Genomic DNA, 14,607 nt, shown 5'->3' on the forward strand with positions numbered 1-14,607 from the left:
CTCGCTGGAGCGCCCCGAGCGCGTCCCCGCCGCCCTGCCGCGCTGGCCTCGTCCGCCTCGGCCGGGAGCTCCACCGTCCGGGCGCCTCGCCGCGCCCCGCCTCCGGCCGCCCCCGTCGTCTCCGGCCCTCTCCGGCCGCCGCGCCGCCCTTCTCCGGCGAGGTTGCTCCGGTCAACCTCGGTAGCCGCGCCATCCCGATCCGGATCCAGCGGCCTGGACGAGATCCACTGGTCCCTCCATCCAAACGCTTTCCCCGTCCCGGATCCGCTCTGTCCCGGGATCTCCTCGTCCCGGGTTGACTTTCCAGAGGGTAAAAAATTCGTCTAAGTCCCCAGATTCAGTAATTTTCATGCCATGTTCGTCATGCCGTATCTCTGCATCCATAGCTCCATTTCATGCGTGTAATATGTCAAATTGTTCGTCTCAACGAGTATATCATTTCATTCCATTGCATCATAATCATTTGAGGTCAGCTTGATGCCTAAATCATTGTTGGAAGAGTGCTTCATAATGTTTTCTGCTATCTGTTATCAGAACGAGCTCTTTTGTCATTTTTGCCATGATTGATGTGTGCATCCTATGAGGTTGATGTCTATATGTGTTTTGAACTATGCCATGTTTTTTTACAGTGGTGTATGCCTTGTATTTTTGTGATCAATGTGGTGACTAGCACAAGCATGCAAACTAGGCATCGTGATGTTGCTGTTTTAGTTCCTGTTCTGCTGTTATTTTGATGCCACGTAAACTTGTTGCTACAGAGAGATACATGCATATTTTGAGATACTTCAGTAAGGGTGTTTTGAACAATAGGTTATTGTATATCCATTCATGCCCTTGGTTGCAATTATGGAGTAGTCTAGCATGTAATTTTCGTGCTCTACTTTTGCTTCAAGATGTTTCCTGGCAGATTGTTTACGTGTTATTCAATTTGGCCAAGCTTGTTGTAGTTGATCCGTGCATGCTTTGGACTTGTTCTTGACTTGGTTTGTTACACAAACATGCCTTCTTAATGATGCTATGCTTATCTTGTCATGCAATGACTTGTGGTGAGTGAATCGAGCTTGTTAAGTAGGGTACATGATGTTGCTGTTTTGCTAGGCTGAATCTGTTATTTCGTGATGCTATATAAACATGTTGCTACTAATCATTCTATGCATAATCTGGAGATGTTCTATAAACATGTTTTGATCTACATGTCATCCTCTATCCATCCATGCCCCTCGTAGAATTTATAGCTTGCCGTAACTTGTTGTAATCTTGCTCTAAAGTTGCTTCATAATGTTGCTATCAGCCTGTTAACATTAAGTTCAGTTGTTACCATGTGTTTTGCTAGTGATCCATGCACCCTATGACCTTGCTATTTCCATGCTTAGCTTCACAAACATGCCTTCTTACTTTTGGGTGCCTTTCCATGCCATGTATTGCTCTGTAGTGAGTTGCACAAGCTCATCTACATGCCTTCATAATTATGTTTCTGCCATGTTTGAATCTGTTTAATAACTTGCCATGTTTACATGGGTGCCATCATATTTTCTGATCCTTTTTGGCTTATGGTCAGTAAGGGTCTTTTGATATATGCAATTAGTAGATTCATGCCATGCCTTTGTTTGCCATGATAAGTTCCTGTAACAGGTTGTTTGATAGCTCTAAACATTGCATCGTGATGTTATTTTCTGCAAAGTCTGAAATTGTTATAACTTGCAATCTTACCATGTGTGTTTGAGCATGTTCCAATGATTTCTAGAGATAGCTCAGTGTTCATGTTTTGTTGTGCTTTACCTGTACATCATGCCCATGCCTTTTGTTATTATGTTGAGGTGTTGTAGCATGTTGCTTTGATGCTTGCAATATGCCTAGTTGTTGTTTTGAACAGCTTGTCCTTTAAACTTGTTCCATGTGTGTGTGTTGAACCGTTGCTCCGTTTTGAGTGTGCTCTATATGAAACTTGCTTAGAATTGCATGTAGTTTCATATTATCATGTTGCATCCTTGTTTTGAGGTGTTTGCTTGATGTTTGAGTGCATTTTGCATCAATGCCATGTTTAACTTGTTTTGCTCATATCTTCTAGGCCGTAGCTCCGAACTAAATGAACTTAATATGTAACTTGACTAGAATCTCGTGTAGATCATCCTTGTGCATCTTAACTTGATGTTTAACTACTTGAACATAAGGTTTATTCAGATCTGGACCAATTTCGAAATATGCATATGAGGACTTACCGGAATTGTCATATGTTGTTCCCGGCCTCATTTAAACTTGCTTTGATGTGTTGCTCTTGTTTGCATCATCTCTTGCCATGAGTAGCTTCATGTAGCTTTGTCATGCATCATGCTTGTTGTGCATCATGCCTTGTTCATGTGTGGTGTGTTTACCATGTTGTGTGCTTCTTCTTGTTAGTTCCTGTTTCATTGCGATCGTGAGGATTCGTTCGTCTACGCTTGGTTCGGCTTCATCCGTTCATCTTCTTCATGGACTCGTCCTTCTTCCTTGCGGGATTTCAGGCAAGATGACCGCTACCCTGGATCTCACTACTATCATTGCTATGCTAGTTGTTTCGTTCTATCGCTATGCTGTGCTACCTATCACCTGTTTATCAAGCCATCCCAAATTGCCATGAACCTCTAACCTTTGACACCTTCCCTATGCAAACCGTTGTTTGGCTATGTTACCGCTTTTGCTCAGCCCCTCTTATAGCGTTGCTAGTTGCAGGTGAAGTTGAAGATTTCTCCATGGTGGACATGATTTTGGTTGGGATATCACAATATCTCTTATATTATTAATGCATCTATATACTTGGTAAAGGGTGGAAGACTCGGCCTTTTGCCTAGTGTTTTGTTCCACTCTTGTCGCCCTAGTTTCCATCATACCGGTATTATGTTCCCGGATTTTGCGTTCCTTACACGGTCGGGTGATTTATGGGACCCCCTTGACAGTTCGCTTTGAATAAAACTCCTCCAGCAAGGCCCAACCTTGGTTTTACCATTTGCCTCACCACCACCTATCCCTTTCCCTTGGGTCGGCCAACCCAAGGGTCATCTTCATTTTAGCCCCCCCGGGCCAGTGCTTGTCTAAGTGTTGGTCCAAACCGGGCAGACTGCGGGGCCACCTCAGGGCAACTCGAGGGCTGGTTTTACTCGTAGGCTGACCCATCTGGTGTGCCCTGAGAACGAGATATGTGCAGCTACTATCGGGATTTGTCGGCGCATCGGGCGGCTTTGCTGGTCTTGTTTTACCATTGTCGAAATGTCTTGTAAACCGGGATTCCGAGTCTGATCGGGTCTTCCTGGGAGAAGGTCTATTCCTTCGTTGATCGCGAGAGCTTGTCATGGGCTAAGTTGGGACACCCCTGCAGGGAAAAATATTTCGAAAGCCGTGCCTGCGGTTATAGGCAGATGGGAATTTGTTAATGTCCGGTTGTAGATAACTTGACACGAGATCCGAATTAAAACGCATCAACCGCGTGTGTAGCCGTGATGGTCTCTTTTCGGTGGAGTCTGGGAAGTGAACACGGTTTCCGAGTTATGTTTGACGTAAGTAGGAGTTCAGGATCACTTCTTGATCATTGCTAGCTTCACGACTGTTCCGCTTGTTCTCTTCTCGCTCTTATTTGCGTATGTTAGCCACCATACATGCTTAGTCACTGCTGCAGCCTCACCACTTTACCCCTTCCGTTCCTTTTAGCTTTGTAGTCTTGATACCCATGGTAATGGGATTGCTGATTCCTCGTGGCTCACAGATTACTACAACAACAGTTGCAGGTACAGGTTGTGCGATGATCATGACGCGAGAGCGATGCTTGCTTTGCGCTGAGTTCTTCTTCTGCTTCTTCGATCAGGGGATAGGTTCTAGGTCGGCAGCCTGGGATAGCAGGGTGGATGTCGTTTGAGTTTCTGTTTGTGATTCATCCATAGTCGGATGGTGCTCTTTTGTATTGTGATGTTGTATTCATGTGGCATTGTATGCCTTATGTATGTATCCCCATCTATTATGTAATGTTGATGTAATGATATCCACCTTGCAAAAGCGTTTCAATATGCGGGTCTATCCTTGGTGGGACCTTCGAGTTCCTTTTGGATAGGGTCGCATATTGGGCGTGACAATAGGATAGCACCAATAATGAAACATACAACTCAAACCAATCATGATCATCAATCAATCCATAGGACAAAATGAATCTACTCAAACATCATAGGATATCCACATATCATTGGATAATAAGATATAGCATTGAGCACCATGTTTAAGTAGAGATTACAGCCGGGAGAAGAGGTGTTACACTGCTGCATAGAGGGGGAGAGAGTTGGTGATGATGGCGGCGAAGTTGTTGGTGTAGATCATCGTCAGGATGATGGCCCCGACGATGTTCCAGCGCCACCGGGAGAGAGGGGGGAGAGCCCCCTCCTTCTTCTTCTTCCTTGACCTCCCCCTAGATGGGGGAAGGGTTTCCCCTACGGTCCATGGCCTCCATGGTGGCGGAGGAGCGAGAGCCTGTCCGAGATTGGATCTATCTCTTTGTTTCTCTTCTGTTTCGCATTCCTATTTTGTGGCATTTCACCGTTTCTGAAATTCCCGGAGATCCGTAACTCTGATTGGGCTGAAATTTTAACACATTTTTTATCTGGATATAAGCTTCCTTACAGCCAAAGGACACCTCCAACCGACCTACGGGGTGGCCATAAGCTTTCCAGTCGCGCCCTGGTAGGGGGGCGCACCCCTTGAGCTTGTGGGCCCCTTGAGCATCATCTCGCCTTGATTTGGCTTCCCAAAAATCACATATATTGCAAAATAATTCTCTGTAAATTTTTATCGCGTTTGGACTTCATTTGATATGGGTATTCTGTGAAACCAGAAACATGCAACAAACAAGAATTGACACTAGGCACTGGATCGATATGTTAGTCCCAAAAAATGATATAAAATGTTGCCAAAAGTATATAAAAGTTGTAGAATATTGGCATGAAACAACCAAAAATTATAGATACGACGGAGACGTATCATCATCCCCAAGCTTAATTCCTGCTGGTCCTCGAGTAGGTATATGATAAAAAGGATAATTTTTTATGCGAAATGCTACCTAGCATAATGTTGACCATATAATCTAATCATGGCATGAATATTAAGACACGAGTGATTGAAAGCAATGGTCTATAGTTTGACATAATGACATCAATACTCAGGCATCCCAACAAATAATCATGTCTTTCAAAATATCAATGCTAAAGAACATTATCCCTACAAAATCATATAGTCTTAACACAAAGTATTTATCATGCACAACCCCGATGACAAGTCGAGAAATTGGCTCATACTTCTTAACGTGCTTCATCTTTTTCAATCCCCACGCAATACATGAGTGCAATCCATGGATATAGCACTATGGGTGGAATAGAGTACGGTGGTAGAGATGATATGGAGAAGACAAAAAGGAGAAAGTCTCACATTAAAGAGGCTAATCAACGGGCTATGGAGATGCCCATCAATTGATGTCAATGCAAGGAGTAGGGATTGCCATGCAACATATGCACTAAGAGCTATAAGTGTATGAAAGTTCAAACTAAAAACTAAGTGGGTGTGCATCCAACTTGCTTGCTCATGAAGACCTCGGGCATTTGAGGAAGCCCATCATCGGAATATGCAAGCCAAGTTCTATAATGAAAAATTCCCACTAGTATATGAAAGTGATAAGCCATGCGACTCTCTATATGAAAACATGGTGCTACTCTGAAGCACAAGTGTGGTAAAGGATAGTAGCATTGCCCCTTCTCTCTTTTTCTCTCATTTTGTTTATTTTATTGTTTTCTCTTTTTTCTTTTTTTGTTGGGCTATTTTTAGCCTCTTTTTTCTTTTTCTTTTTTTTCTTTTTGTCCGGAGTCTCATCCCGACTTCTGGGGGAATCATAGTATCCATCATCCTTTCCTCACTGGGGCAATGCTCTAATAATGATGATCATCGCACTTTTATTTACTTACAACTCGATAAAACTAATACACAGTGTACCAGGATGTGCAATGATCTAGCATAGCAAAGGTATCAAAAAACGGACAGGCCATTAAAATATTGTGCTAGCTATCTTACGATCATGCAAAGCAATATGACAACGAATGCTCAAGTCATGTATATGATGATGATGGAAGTTGCATGGCAATATATCTCGGAATGGCTATGGAAATGCCATAATAGGTAGGTATGGTGGATGTTTTGAGGAAGATATAATGAGGCTTATGTGTGATAGAGCGTATCATATCACGGGGTTTGGATGCACTGGCAAAGTTTGCACCAACTCTCGAGGTGAGAAAGGGAAATGCACGGTACCAAAATGGCTAGCAAATTGAGGAAAGGTGAGAATGCGTATAATCCATGGACTCACATTAGTCATAAAGAACTCACATACGTATTGCGAAAGTTTATTAGCCCTCGAAGCAAAGTACTACTACACATGCCCCTTGGGGGGATAGATTGGTAGGAAAAGACCATCGCTCGTCCCCGACCTTCACTCATAAGGAAGACAATCAATAATAAATTATGCTCCAAATTCATAGCCTAATGAGAGACTATACGTGCATGCTTCGGGAATCACAAACCTTAACACCAATATTCTTACTAAACCACAATCATTCACTCATACCTCCTACGTATTACCATCTCTATATCGCAAAACTATTTCAATGAATCGAACATATCATATTCAGTGATCTACAAGTTTTATGTAGGATTTTATGACTAACCATGCTTGTGAATGAACAATTCCTGTTGACTCTCTAAATATATATAAGTGAAGCAAGAGAGTTTAATTCTTTCTACAAAAGACATGCCCATGCTCTAAGTGAAGGAAAAATGCCCTAGAGGCAATAATAAAGTTGTTATTTTATATTTCCTCATTTCATGATAAATGTTTATTTTTCATGCTAAAACTGTATTAACCGAAAACTTGATACATGTGTGGATACATAGACAAAACACCATGTCCCTAGTAAGCCTCTACTAGACTAGCTCATTAATCAAATATAGTTAAGTTTCCTAACCATAGACATGTGTTGTCATTTGATGAACGGGATCACATCATTAGGAGAATGATGTGATGGACAAGACCCATCTGTTAGCTTAGCATAATGATCGTTCCGTTTTATTGCTATTGCTTTCTTCCTGTCAAATACATATTCCTTCGACTATGAGATTATGCAACTCCCGAATATCGTAGGAATACCTTGTGTGCTATCAAACGTCACAACATAACTGGGTGATTATAAAGATGCTCTACAGGTATCTCCGAAGGTGTTTGTTGGGTTGGCATAGATTGAGATTAGGATTTGTCACTCTAAGTATCAGAGAGGTATCTCTGGGCCCTCTCGGTAATGCACATCATAAGAAGCCTTGCAAGCAAAGTGACTAATCAGTTAGTTGCAGGATGATGCATTATGAAACGAATAAAGAGACTTGCCGGTAACGAGATTGAACTAGGTATGAAGATACCGACGATTGATTCCCAGGCAAGTAACATACCGATGGGCAAAGGGAATAATGTATGTTGTCATAACGGTTCGACCGATAACGATCTTCGTGAAATATGTAGGAATCAATATGGGCATCCAGGTCCCGCTATTGGTTATTGACCGGAGAGGTGTCTCGGTCATGACTACATAATCCCGAACCCGTAGGGTCGCACGCTTAACGTTTGTTGATGCTAGAGTAGTATTGGGATATTTGATGAGTGGTAACCAAATGTTGTTCGGAGTCCCGGATGAGATCTCAGATGTCATGAGGACTCTTGGAATGGTCGAGAGGTAAAGATTTATATATGGAAAGTCATATTTTGGGTTCCGGAAAAAGGTGCAGTCTGGAAGTCCCCAAGTGGGTTCACTACGACCCACGGGCTAGCATGGGCTACGGGGAGGTGCCCTGGCCTTATTGGGCTAGGCGCACCAAGTCCTCAAAAGCCCATATGGCTAGGGAAGTCCAAAAATGAAGGAGTCCTAGTAGGAATAGGATTGGACTTGGAGTCCAAGTCCTCTCCCCCTTAGCTATGCCCTAGGACTTGGAGGAGCTGTTTCCCACACTCCTCCACCTATATATAGAGGGGAGGGGGTGCCCCAAGAGGATACACTAAGCCCTTGGCGCCTCTCTCTCCCCCGTTACTCCGTAGTTCCACCATCTCGTCCCGGCGACGCTTAGCAAAGCGCTGTCGGTGCTCCAGCACCACCATCACCACCACACCGTTGTGTTGGTTGTGATCCCATCTACTTCTCCTCTCCTGCTTGCTGGATCAAGAAGGAGGAGATGTCATCGAGCCGAACTTGTGCTAAAGGCGGAGGTGCCATCCGTTTGGCACTAGATCGGTTGGATCGTGAATCGGATCGCGAAGGGTACGACTACATCAACTGCGTGATAAACATTTGTGCTTTCGGTCTATGAGGATACGTAGACACACTCTCCCCCTCTCATTCCTATGCATCTCCTAGATAGATCTTGCGTGAGCATAGGATTTTTTTGAAATTGCATGCTACGTTCCCAGTAGTGGTATCAGAGCCAGGTCTATGCATAGATGATATGCACGAGTAGAACACAAATAGTTGTGGGCAGTGATCGTCATACTGCTTACCACCAATGTCTTATTTTGATTCGACGGTATTGTTGGATGAAGCGACATGGACCAACCTTACATGACCACATTCATGATACCGGTTCCACCGATAGACATGCAACTAGTTTTGCATAAAGGTGGCTGGCGGGTGTCTATTTCTCCAACTTTAGTTGAATCAAATTTGACAGCGGCCAATCCTTGTTGAAGGTTTAAACAACAAATTTGATAAATCACCGTTGTGGTTTTGTGTCATAGGTAAGAACGGTTCTTGCTAGAAGCCCGTAACAGCCACATAAAACTTGCAACAACAAAGTAGAGGACGTCTAACTTGTTTTTGCAGGGCATGTTGTGATGTGATATGGTCAAGACATGATGTGATATAAATTGTTGTATGAGGTGATCATGTTTTGTAAAATTTATTGGCAACTGGTAGGAGCCTTATGGTTGTCGCTTTATTGTATGGAATGCAAACGCCATGTAATTGCTTTACTTTACAACTAAGCGGTAGCGATAGTTGTAGAAGCAATAGTTGGCGAGACAACCATGACACTACGATGGAGATTAAGGTGTCGAGCCGGTGATGATGGAGATCATGATGATGCTTTGGAGATGGAGATCAAAAGCACAAGATGATGATGGCCATATCATGTCACATATTTTGATTGCATGTGATGTTTATCTTTATGCATCTCATTTTGTTTAGTACGACGGTAGCATTATAAGATGATCCATTAACTAAATTTAGAGGTATAAGTGTTCTCCCTGAGTATGCACCGTTGCGACAGTTCTTCATGCTGAGACACCACGTGATGATCAGGTATGATAGGCTCTACGTTTACATACAATGGGTGCAAGACAGTTTTGCACATGAGGAATACTCGAGTTAAACTTGAGGAGCCTAGCATGTACAGACATGGCCTCGGTGTTGGGGAACGTTGCAGAAAATTAAATTTTTTCCTACGGTTTCACCAAGATCCATCTATGAGTTCATCTAAGCAATGAGTCATGGGAGAGAGATTGCATCTACATACCACTTTGTAGATCGCGTGCGGAAGCATTCAAGAGAACGGTGATGATGGAGTCGTACTCGCCGTGATCCAAATCACCGATGACCAAGTGCCGAACGGACAGCACCTCCGCATTCAACACACGTACGGAGCGGATGACGTCTCCTCCTTCTTGATCCAGCAAGGGGGAAGGAGAGGTTGATGATGATCCAGCAGCACAACATCGTGGTGGTGGATGCAGCAGAACTCCGGCAGGGCTTCGCCAAGCTGCTGCGGGAGGAGGACGAGGTGTAGCAGGGGGAGGGAGGCGCCAAGACACAGGGTGCGGCTGCCCTCCCCCTGCCCTCCTATATATAGGCCCCCAGGGGGGCGCCAGCCCTAGGAGATGCAATCTCCCAAGGAGGCGGCGGCCAGGGGGGGGGGGTGGAGTGCCCCCCAAGGCAAGTGCTGCGCCCCCCACCTAGGGTTTCCAACCCTAGGCGTAGGAGGGGCCCAAGGGGGGGCTCACCGGCCCACTAGGGGCTGGTTCCCCTCCCACTTCAGCCCATGGGGCCCTCCGGGATAGGTGGCCCCACCTGGTGGACCCCCGGGACCCTTCCGGTGGTCCCGGTACAATACCGGGTGACCCCGAAACTTTCCCGATGGCCGAAACAGCACTTCCTATATATAATTCTTTACCTCCGGACCATTCCGAAACTCCCCGTGACGTCCGGGATCTCATCCGGGACTCCGAACAACATTCGGTTTGCTGCATACTCATATTCATACAACCCTAGCGTCACCGAACCTGAAGTGTGTAGACCCTACGGGTTCGGGAGACATGCAGACATGACCGAGACGGCTCTCCGATCAATAACCAACAGCGGGATCTGGATACCCATGTTGGATCCCACATACTCCTCGATGATCTCATTGGATGAACCACGATGTCGAGGATTCAAGCAACCCCGTATACTATTCCCTTTGTCAGACGGTATGTTACTTGCCCGAGATTCGATCGTCGGTATCCCAATACCTCGTTCAATCTCGTTACCGGCAAGTCACTTTACTCCTACCGTAATGCATGATCCCGTGACTAGACACTTGGTCACTTTGATCTCATTATGATGATGCACTACCGAGTGGGCCCAGTGATACCTCTCCGTTATACGGAGTGACAAATCCCAGTCTCGATCCGTGTCAACCCAACAGACACTTTCGGAGATACCTGTAGTGCACCTTTATAGTCACCCAGTTACGTTGTGACATTTGGTACACCCAAAGCACTCCTACGGTATCCGGGAATTACACGATCTCATGGTCTAAGGAAGAGATACTTGACATAGAAAAAGCTCTAGCAAAACGAACTACACGATCTTGTGCTATGCTTAGGATTGGGTCTTGTCCATCACATCATTCTCCTAATGATGTGATCCCGTTATCAACGACATCCAATGTCCATAGTCAGGAAACCATGACTATCTGTTGATCAACGAGCTAGTCAACTAGAGGCTCACTAGGGACGTATTGTGGTCTATGTATTCACACGTGTATTACGATTTCCGGATAATACAATTATAGCATGAATAAAAGACAATTATCATGAATAAGGAAATATAATAATAATCCTTTTATTATTGCCTCTAGGGCATATTTCCAACAGTCTCCCACTTGCACTAGAGTCAATAATCTAGTTACATTGTGATGAATCGAACACCCATAGAGTTCTGGTGTTGATCATGTTTTGCTCGCGGAAGAGGTTTAGTCAACGGATCTGCGACATTCAGATCCGTATGTACTTTGCAAATATCTATGTCTCCATCTTGAACATTTTCATGGATGGAGTTGAAACGACGCTTGATGTGCCTGGTCTTCTTGTGAAACCTGGGCTCCTTGGCAAGGGCAATAGCTCCAGTGTTGTCATAGAAGAGTTTGATCGGCCCTGACGCATTGGGCATGACTCCTAGGTCGGTGATGAACTCCTTCACCCAAATTGTTTCATGCACTGCCTCCGAGGCTGCCATGTACTCCGCTTCACATGTAGATCCCGCCACGACGCTCTGCTTGCAGCTGCACCAGCTTACTGCTCCACCATTCAACATATACACATATTCGGTTTGTGACTTAGAGTCATCCAGATCTGTGTCGAAGCTAGCAACGACGTAACCCTTTACGACGAGCTCTTCGTCACCTCCATAAATGAGAAACATGTCCTTTGTCCTTTTCAGGTACTTCAGGATATTCTTGACCGCTGTCCAGTGTTCCTTGCCGGGATTACTTTGGTACCTTCCTACCAAACTTACGGCAAGGTTTACATCAGGTCTGGTACACAGCATGGCATACATAATAGATCCTATGGCTGAGGCATAGGGGATGACGCTCATCTCTTCTTTATCTTTTGCCGTGGTCGGGCATTGAGCCGAGCTCAATCTCACACCTTGCAGTACAGGCAAGAACCCTTTCTTGGACTGATCCATTTTGAACATCTTCAAAATCTTATCAAGGTATGTGCTTTGTGAAAGACCTATGAGGCGTCTCGATCTATCCATATAGATCTTGATGCCTAATATGTAAGCAGCTTCTCCAAGGTCCTTCATTGAAAAACACTTATTCAAGTAGGCCTTAATGCTGTCCAAGAATTCTATATCATTTCCCATCAAAAGTATGTCATCTACATATAATATGATAAATGCTACAGAGCTCCCACTCACTTTCTTGTAAACGCAGACTTCTCCATAAGTCTGCATAAACCCAAATGCTTTGATCATCTCATCAAAGTGAATGTTCCAACTCCGAGATGCTTGCACCAGCCCATAAATGGATCACTGGAGCTTGCATACTTTGTTAGCATTCTTAGGATCGACAAAACCTTCCAGCTGCATCATATACAGCTCTTCCTTAAGATAACCGTTAAGGAATGCCGTTTTGACGTCCATCTGCCATATCTCATAATCATAGTATGCGGCAATTGCTAACATGATTCGGACAGACTTAAGCTTCGCTACGGGAGAGAAAGTCTCATCGTAAATCCCTTGAATTTGTTGATAACCCTTAGCGACAAGTCGAGCTTTATAGATGGTGACATTACCATCCGCGTCCGTCTTCTTCTTAAAGATCCATTTGTTTTCTATCGCTCGCCGATCATCGGGCAAGTCAGTCAAAGTCCATACTTTGTTTTCGTACATGGATTCTATCTCGAATTGCATGGCTTCTAGCCATTTGTTGGAATCTGGGCCTGCCATCGCTTCTTCATAGTTCGAAGGTTCACCGTTGTCTAACAACATGATTTCCAGGACAGGGTTGCCATACCACTCTGGTGTGGAACGTGTCCTCGTGGACCTACGAAGTTCAGTAGCAACTTGATCCGAAGTACCTTGATCATCATCATTAATTTCCTCTCCAGTCGGTGTAGGCACCACAGGAACATTTTCCTGAGCTGCACTACTTTCCGGTTCAAGAGGTAGTACTTCATCGAGTTCTACCTTCCTCCCACTCACTCCTTTCGAGAGAAACTCTTTTTCCAGAAAGGATCCATTCTTGGCAACAAAGATCTTGCCCTCGGATCTTAAGTAGAAGGTATACCCAATGGTTTCCTTGGGGTATCCTATGAAGACGCATTTTTCCGACTTGGGTTCGAGCTTTTCAGGTTGAATTTTCTTGACATAAGCATCGCATCCCCAAACTTTTAGAAACGACAACTTAGGTTTCTTCCCAAACCATAATTCATACGATGTCGTCTCAACGGATTTAGACGGTGCCCTATTTAAAGTGAATGTTGCTGTCTCTAGAGCGTATCCCCCAAAATGATAGCGGTAAATTGGTAAGAGACATCATAGATCGCACCATATCCAATAGAGTGCGATTACGACGTTCGGACACACCATTACGCTGAGGTGTTCCAGGCGGCGTGAGTTGTGAAACGATTCCACATTTTCTTAAGTGTGTACCAAATTCGTGACTTAAATATTCTCCTCCACGATCTGATCGTAGGAACTTTATCTTTCGGTCACGTTGATTCTCTACTTCATTCTGAAATTCCTTGAACTTTTCAAAGGTCTCAGACTTGTGTTTCATCAAGTAGACATACCCATATCTACTTAAGTCATCAGTGAGAGTGAGAACATAATGATATCCTCCGCGAGCCTCAACGCTCATTGGACCACACACATCAGTATGTATGATTTCCAATAAGTTGGTTGCTCGCTCCATTGTTCCGGAGAATGGAGTCTTGGTCATTTTGCCCATGAGGCATGGTTCACATGTGTCAAATGATTCATAATCGAGAGACTCTAAAAGTCCATCAGCATGGAGCTTCTTCATGCGCTTGACACCAATGTGACCAAGGCGGCAGTGCCACAAGTATGTGGAACTATTGTTATCAACTTTACATCTTTTGGTATTCACACTATGAATATGTGTAACATTACGTTCGAGATTCATTAAGAATAAACCATTGACCATCAGGGCATGACCATAAAACATATCTCTCATATAAATGGAACAACCATTATTCTCGGATTTAAATGAGTAGCCATCTCGCATCAAACGAGATCCAGATACAATGCTCATGCTCAAACTTGGCACTAAATAACAATTATTGAGGTTTAAAACTAATCCATAGGTAAATGTAGAGGTAGCGTGCCGACGACGATCACATCGACCTTGGAACCATTCCCGACGCGCATCGAAACCTCGTCCTTCGCCAGTCTCCGCTTATTCCGCAGCTCCTGCTGTGAGTTACAAATATGAGCAACGGCACCGGTATCAAATACCCAGGAGTTACTACGAGTACTGGTAAGGTACACATCAATTACATGTATATCAAATATACCTTTAGTGTTGCCGGCCTTCTTGTCCGCTAAGTATTTGGGGCAGTTCCGCTTCTAGTGACCCTTCCCTTTGCAATAAAAGCACTCAGTCTCAGGCTTGGGTCCATTCTTTGACTTCTTCCCGGCAACTGGCTTACCGGGCGCTGCAACATCTTTGCCGTCCTTCTTGAAGTTCTTCTTACTCTTGCCCTTCTTGAACTTAGTGGTCTTATTG

The sequence above is a fragment of the Triticum aestivum genome, chromosome 4B (assembly GCF_018294505.1).
Source record: "Triticum aestivum cultivar Chinese Spring chromosome 4B, IWGSC CS RefSeq v2.1, whole genome shotgun sequence".
NCBI classification, from domain to species: Eukaryota; Viridiplantae; Streptophyta; class Magnoliopsida; order Poales; family Poaceae; genus Triticum; species Triticum aestivum.